We start from the raw sequence: 6,448 nt of genomic DNA, 5'->3' as shown, positions 1-6,448 counted from the left end.
CAATTCTGTTTGGATAAATAACTGCCCTTGCATTATCCTTGTCCTCTATTTATGGTGGAATAGAAAACAAGTTAATGGAAACAAAATGGCCAGGGGAAACTCATACATAATGTTGGAAATGAGCTGCGGATGTAAAACGGGGTGTTATATATTTATGGATCACGAGTCAGGTAGCCGGAGTGAGTACAATTATCTTATGTATGTTTATGAGTAGGGCCTTGTTGCCGATAGGTTAAAATGTTACTCTGGGTTCTAACCAAATTGCCATTATCATCTCCAAAGATTCCACTGCAAAATCGTTGTCAAATACAATAATGTTCCTATTACGGCGAAATCGCGATCATAATATTGACAACACATGGCCTTATAGACGTGCAGTGCCTTCAGAAAGTATTCATACCCCTTGACTTTTTCACATTTTGTTGTGTATTGTTGTTGTTGATTGAATTTAAAATGGATTAAATTGAGATTTTTTGTCACTGATCTACACGTAGTATCCCATAATGTCAAAGTGGATTATCTTTTTTAGAATTTCTTACATAATAATTAAATATGAAATGCAGGAATATATCATTTACACAAGTATTCAATCCCCTGAGTCAATACTTTGTAGAAGCACCTTTGGCAGCGATTACAGTGTCGAGTCTTCTTGAGCATGTCTATAGCAGCTTTGCACATCTGAACTTGGGGAGTTTCTTCCATTAAACCTTGCAGATTTGCTCAAGCTCTGTCAAGTTGGATGGGGAGCGTCGGTGAACAGCAATCTTCAAGTCTTTCCACAGATTTTCCATGAGATTCAAGTCTGAGCTTTGGCTGGGCCACTCAAGGACTTTTGGCAGAACCACTCAAGTTTTCCTCAAGGATTTGCCTGTATTTGGCTGCATTAATCATTGTTGCCTCTATCCTTACAAAACTCCCCATCCCTGCCACTGAAAAGCATCCCCATAGCTCGATGCTGCCACCACCATACTTCACGGTAGGGGTGGTGTTAGATGGGTAATGACCTGTTCTTGGTTTCCGCCAGACATACCGCTTTGCATTCAAACCAAAGAGTTCATTTTTTTTGTCTCACCAGACCACAGAATGTTTTGCCTCATGCTCTGAGTCTTTCACGTGCCTTTTTGCAAACTCCAGGTGTGCTGTCATGTGCCTTTTTCTCAGGAGTGGCTTACATCTGGCCACTCTCCCATAAAGTCTACATTTGAGAAGTGCTGTAGAGACTGTTGTCCTTCCAGCAGGTTCTCCCATCTCAGTCAAGGAACTCTGTAGTTCTGTCAGAGTGGCCATTGGGCTCTTGGTCACCTCCCTGACTAAGGTCCTTCTTGTATGGTTGCTCAGTTTGGTCGGACGGCCAAACGTCTCTGTAGTTACATATTATTTCCATTTCTTAATGATGGAGTTCACTGTGCTTTTGGGAACTTTTAACGCTCTAGAAATTGTTTTATACCCTTCCCCAGATTTATTCCTCCTCACAATTCTATCTCAGTGTTCTATGGACAGTTCCTTGGACTTCATTCACTGTCAACTGTGGAATCTTGTATAGAAAGGTGCATTTCTTTCTAAATCATGTCCAATCAATTGAATTGGCCACAGGTAGACTCCAATCAAGTTGTGGAGACATCTCAAGGATGATCAAAGGAAATTGAATGCATCTGAGCTCAATTTGGAGTCTCATAACAAAGGGGTTGAATATTTATTGACTCAAGACATTTCAGCTTTTCATTTTTAATTGATTTGTAAAACAAAATAAAAAAAACCCAATTTGACATTATGGGATGGGGTATTATAAGTAGATCAGTGACAAATAATTTCAATTTAATCCATTTTTAATTCAGGCTGTAACACAACAAAGTGTGAAAAAGTCTAGGGGTGTGAATACTTTCTGAAGGCGCTGTAAATGATTATTGCGAGAGCGAGAACGAGAGTTCAACGTGAGATCAACCACATGGTGGCATTGTTTGCTTTGGATTGCTTTGTCTTTTGTGAATTAAATCATGAGTTTGCTGAAATATTTTAAGTCGGCCTCAACTGGTGGTGAAGCTGGTGATGAAAGCGTCTGCGAGAAATGGCCACATACTGCAGTTCAAGCAGAAACGTCAAATAATCGAAATAGAGAATACAAACTCACAAAGAGGAAATGGAGTTTCTTCCCCTCATGGTCGAAAGAGTTCCCCTGGCTCGAGTAGGATAAAGCGTGAAAGTCCATGTTTTGTCGTCTTTGTAGGGAATTTCCCAAACATGCGGACAGTATATTCACTAATGCTCAGTCACCCAGTAACTGCGTTCATGGTTAATTTTTGTGTCGGCTAAATTGTTCAATGAATAGAGAGACGAGAGACACACACTAGACTTTTTTAATGTTGTATTAATGCTAAATGCTGCACTTTGACTACAGCAGAGAAACTAAGAGTTCTGAAAGGTAACATTTTGTTGGAAAGTGGCAACTTTCAGGGCATGCAAAATTTTGGAAATTGGGTTTTTTGTTTGACTCGAGTTGGGAAACTGAGAAGTGACTGAAGGCGACCAAGTTTCTGGTTTGGCCTGCCGTAGGGCAACCAAATTTTTCAATATTTTACGAGTGCTGCTCTTACATCGAGTTTATTTTCATTGATTTTGGGTAATTCTCCACTGCACCACCCTCCTCCTGACTCTCTTACGGAATAAGTGAAATGGAAAGTAAAGAATTGTTGTGTAAACGCATCTACTGTTTATATTTTGATATTGGAATGAAAAAAGATATTTTTTTTTTTTATTTAAAGATTTTATTTAAAAATAATTTCTGGTGCAGAATTTTTATATTGTCTTGCACAAAGGCTCGGTGTGGACCCTGGTTAGAATAGGTACACCGTATCCCTGCGTGTCGTAAGAGGCGACTAAGAGGGTTGGCGTCAGGAAGGGCATCCGGCCATAAAAACATTGCCTCAAAAAGAGAACCATGACAATTACAACTACATATGGGCAGGGTACAGCCCGAGGTGGAGATCGGTTTCTGAGGTTTGGGACATGGAATGTAGGGACAATGACAGGGAGATCAGGAGAAGTGGTGGAAGTATTGGTCAGAAGAAGAGTGGACATATGTTGTGTGCAAGAGACGAGATGGAAGGGAAGTGGTGTGAGATTGGTGAAGGGTAGGCAGGGACAGAAATACAAGTTTGTGTGGCAAGGGTGCCCGGAGGGCGTGAATGGTGTTGTGTCCTGTTTTCTGAGGAGTTTGTAGACAGTGTGGTGAATGTGACCAGAGTGAGTGATAGGTTGATGATGGTGAAAATGATGAATGGAAAGCTCTTGGTGAACGTCATCTCGGGATATGCTCCGCAGGTTGGTCGGAGCGATGAAGTGAGTTCATCAGTGAGTGCCTTGGAGTGTTTTAGAGGGGGAAAAAAACATTATGAAAAAAAGATTGTTTTTGTGGAGTGGAAAAACAAAAATCGCTCGATAGTGCCTAAGCCTTTTAAAATTAATGACAGTTATATACAAGTACACATTCGCATAAATAAATACAAAACAATCGCCAGACATTTCAAAACAAATAAATCAAACAATTCTGGAAGTGTATGAAGTTGGTTCTTCTTCTTCCTGATCGGCATCACAGTTAACTCAGAAACGTGATGAACGCCATATTCACCCACCAGCATATATATGAACCCCCTTCCTATCCTGCCTCCTCCCCCTCCCCTCCCCTAACCCCTCTGTCCCCCTTCCCCCCTTCCCCCACTCTCCCCCCCCTCCCCTCCCCTCCTTCGCCCTCTCCCCCTTCCCCCCCACCCACCGCTTCTCCCTCTCCCCCCTCCCCTCCCCTTCCCCCACCCTCCCCCTTCCTCTCCTTCCCCCCTTTCCCCACCTCCCCCACTCCCCTCCCCTATCCGCCCTCCCCTATTCCCCCTCCCCCCTTCCCTCCTCTTCCCCTCCTCCCCCCCTCTTTCCCCATCCCCCCTCTTCTCCTCTCCCCTCCCCCTCCCCCGCCCTGCAACGCCGGGTACTTCTGCTCGTACTGAATAAGCAAAGAGCAAAGATTAAGTCATCAGGAGGATCCTGGATTCGGGCTTCAGTTGCTATTCTATGTGAACATTACAGAAAACTTTCTGCGATAATTCACTTCTCCCGAGACAGATAGATTAAAGAAAGAGAAATAAAGTGCAAAAGAGATAAAAGAAAAGAAAAAGCAAGAATTAGAATGAATAAAGAGAAATGTGAAAAAGTATACAGAAGTGTGAAAAGAACAAAGATGTCGGAAAGAACCCAGATAGATAGATTTCAGCAGTTACCCAACAGTTTCAGTTTCTCAAACGCAGCAACAGGTACAATAATAATGGATCCAATCCTTCCTGAATGGGATACCTATTGTTTTTGTTCAGATTGATTATTATTATTACTAGGACGTGCCCGTACGTGGGTGCCCGTTCCTTGCCAAAAAAAAAAAAAAAAATGTCTTCGCCCATGCATGCATGGGCGTGCCCATGGGCCCATGGGCGTGCCCGTAAGTGCGTGATGTGACCGTACAATGAATGTATCGTCCCGACGCCGCAGCTCGGATGGCGCTGCAGTTAATCGGGCCTGTATCGGCAGAGTTATTATAAACGTGTACTACAATCGATCGTACCTTACAACAATCAACACAGATTGCAACGTCAAATAAATGAATACGCTCTCAAATGTGCCGTCCGAGGCAGCGTCTGCTCGCCACGTTCAGCATCAGTACGTCGTCACTATGACTATCCGTAAGTCCGGAAGTGACGTCCTCATTTGACTGTCCGGAAGGTCGCATATCGCAGTTACGATGAATCGCAAATTAGTTTTAATTAGTTTTAAAACATAGTTTAACGCCAACATAGCGCCAACATAGTTTGCCAACGTGAAATAAATGAATACGCTCTCAAATCTGCCGTCCGAGGCAGAGTCTGTTCGCCACGTTCGGCACACGTGATAGCTCGCTGCTCTCTGATTGGTTGAATCGTTTTTTGGACATAGCTCGGTAACTACTTCTCCGATTAATATGAAACCTTGAAAAGGCACATCCTCAGGTCCCCAGCAATATATCTGGCAAGTTTCAAGTATATCGGACCCGTGGTTGTCGAGAAACAGCGGTCACAGACAAACACACAGACAAACACACAGACAAACACACAGACACACACACATACAGAGATTACTGGAATTATAGATAGATTATTTGGTATGATTTTCACAGGTCTTTGCGGGTGTACTCCCTTTTAAATTCATTTTCTCGGCAACCGTTAGTCCGATTGACACAAAATATTCACCGGCGTATGCGTCTACTCAGGGAGATGTTCATAATGATAATTGTGATGTCATAGGTCATGTGGTATGGGTGCCATCTTGGATAAACGGGAACAAAACTTTGGACCTCTATATCTCTAAAACCGCTGGATGGTTGAAATTTATTGAGCATGTTCTGCACAACAATATGAGAAGAATGTAAATTAATGACGACATAGGTCACGTGGTTCGGCAGCCATATTGGATGGAACATAAAAACTATATAAGCAAACTTCTCCAGAACGGCTGACCAGATCAATGTGAAACCCCATGCACATGATGTACTCGACTTGGGGAATGTAGGTTGTAAAGTTTAACCGCATATGTCACATGGTCTGGCAGGTATGATTTTTTGAAGACTAAACCTGTAAAAATCAACTCCTCCAGAACGGTTGGACAGGTTGAGTGAAAACTTCACAAGCATATTCCTGAAACCTTGGGGATACCAGGGTGTTTTCGAATACATCATAGGTCACATGGTCTGGTAGCCATGTTGGAGCAAAGGAAAATAAATAAATAAATTTTTCTCCACCATAAGGATTGAAGTCAAACTTTACAAGTATGATCTCGTCGTCAAGTGGAATGCATGTTTAAAATTTCAAATTCAATGGGAAAATAAAAAATAGAATAGTTAGAACACAGGGGGACGGGAAATAAAAAATAGAACAGTTTTTACCGACAGCAAAGTAGCGACACAACAAAGGGACCCTCGGAGGAAGAATGGCCGTGGGGAAGAATGAGAGGAAAGGGAGGTGGAGGATGACAGAGCAGGTGAACAATAAATATAGCACTCCCGGTGTCCAGAAACGGGTCACTAAGACCACTACCTTGGCGAGGCTCTGCATTGTCATTCACCTGTTTATACATCTGTACATTTCTTTCCACATTATTTGTGGGCCAGGTTGTTAAAATATAAGGTAATGCTATTTTGTGCCTGTGGTAAGTAACCTGGGGCGAAATTCCTGTCCTAATCTTCCTGTCGGCACATGAAACGAGCTGCCGCAAAAACAGTTTCCAAGGCAATGATTATGCTGTGTGGCAACAGCAAAGCACCCACATCGTGTTCCTTGGTGAGAAAATAACTTTGGGAAACCGTCCTCTCGCTAATAAACCGGACGGTGGGATATAGTAGGAGTAGTAATTGTTTGTTTCTTTAAAGGTAATGAAGTAT

This window comes from Myxine glutinosa, chromosome 1, assembly GCF_964187855.1.
Source record: "Myxine glutinosa chromosome 1, kmMyxGlut1.1, whole genome shotgun sequence".
Classification (NCBI taxonomy): domain Eukaryota; kingdom Metazoa; phylum Chordata; class Myxini; order Myxiniformes; family Myxinidae; genus Myxine; species Myxine glutinosa.
Note: the sequence above shows the minus strand (reverse complement) of the source record.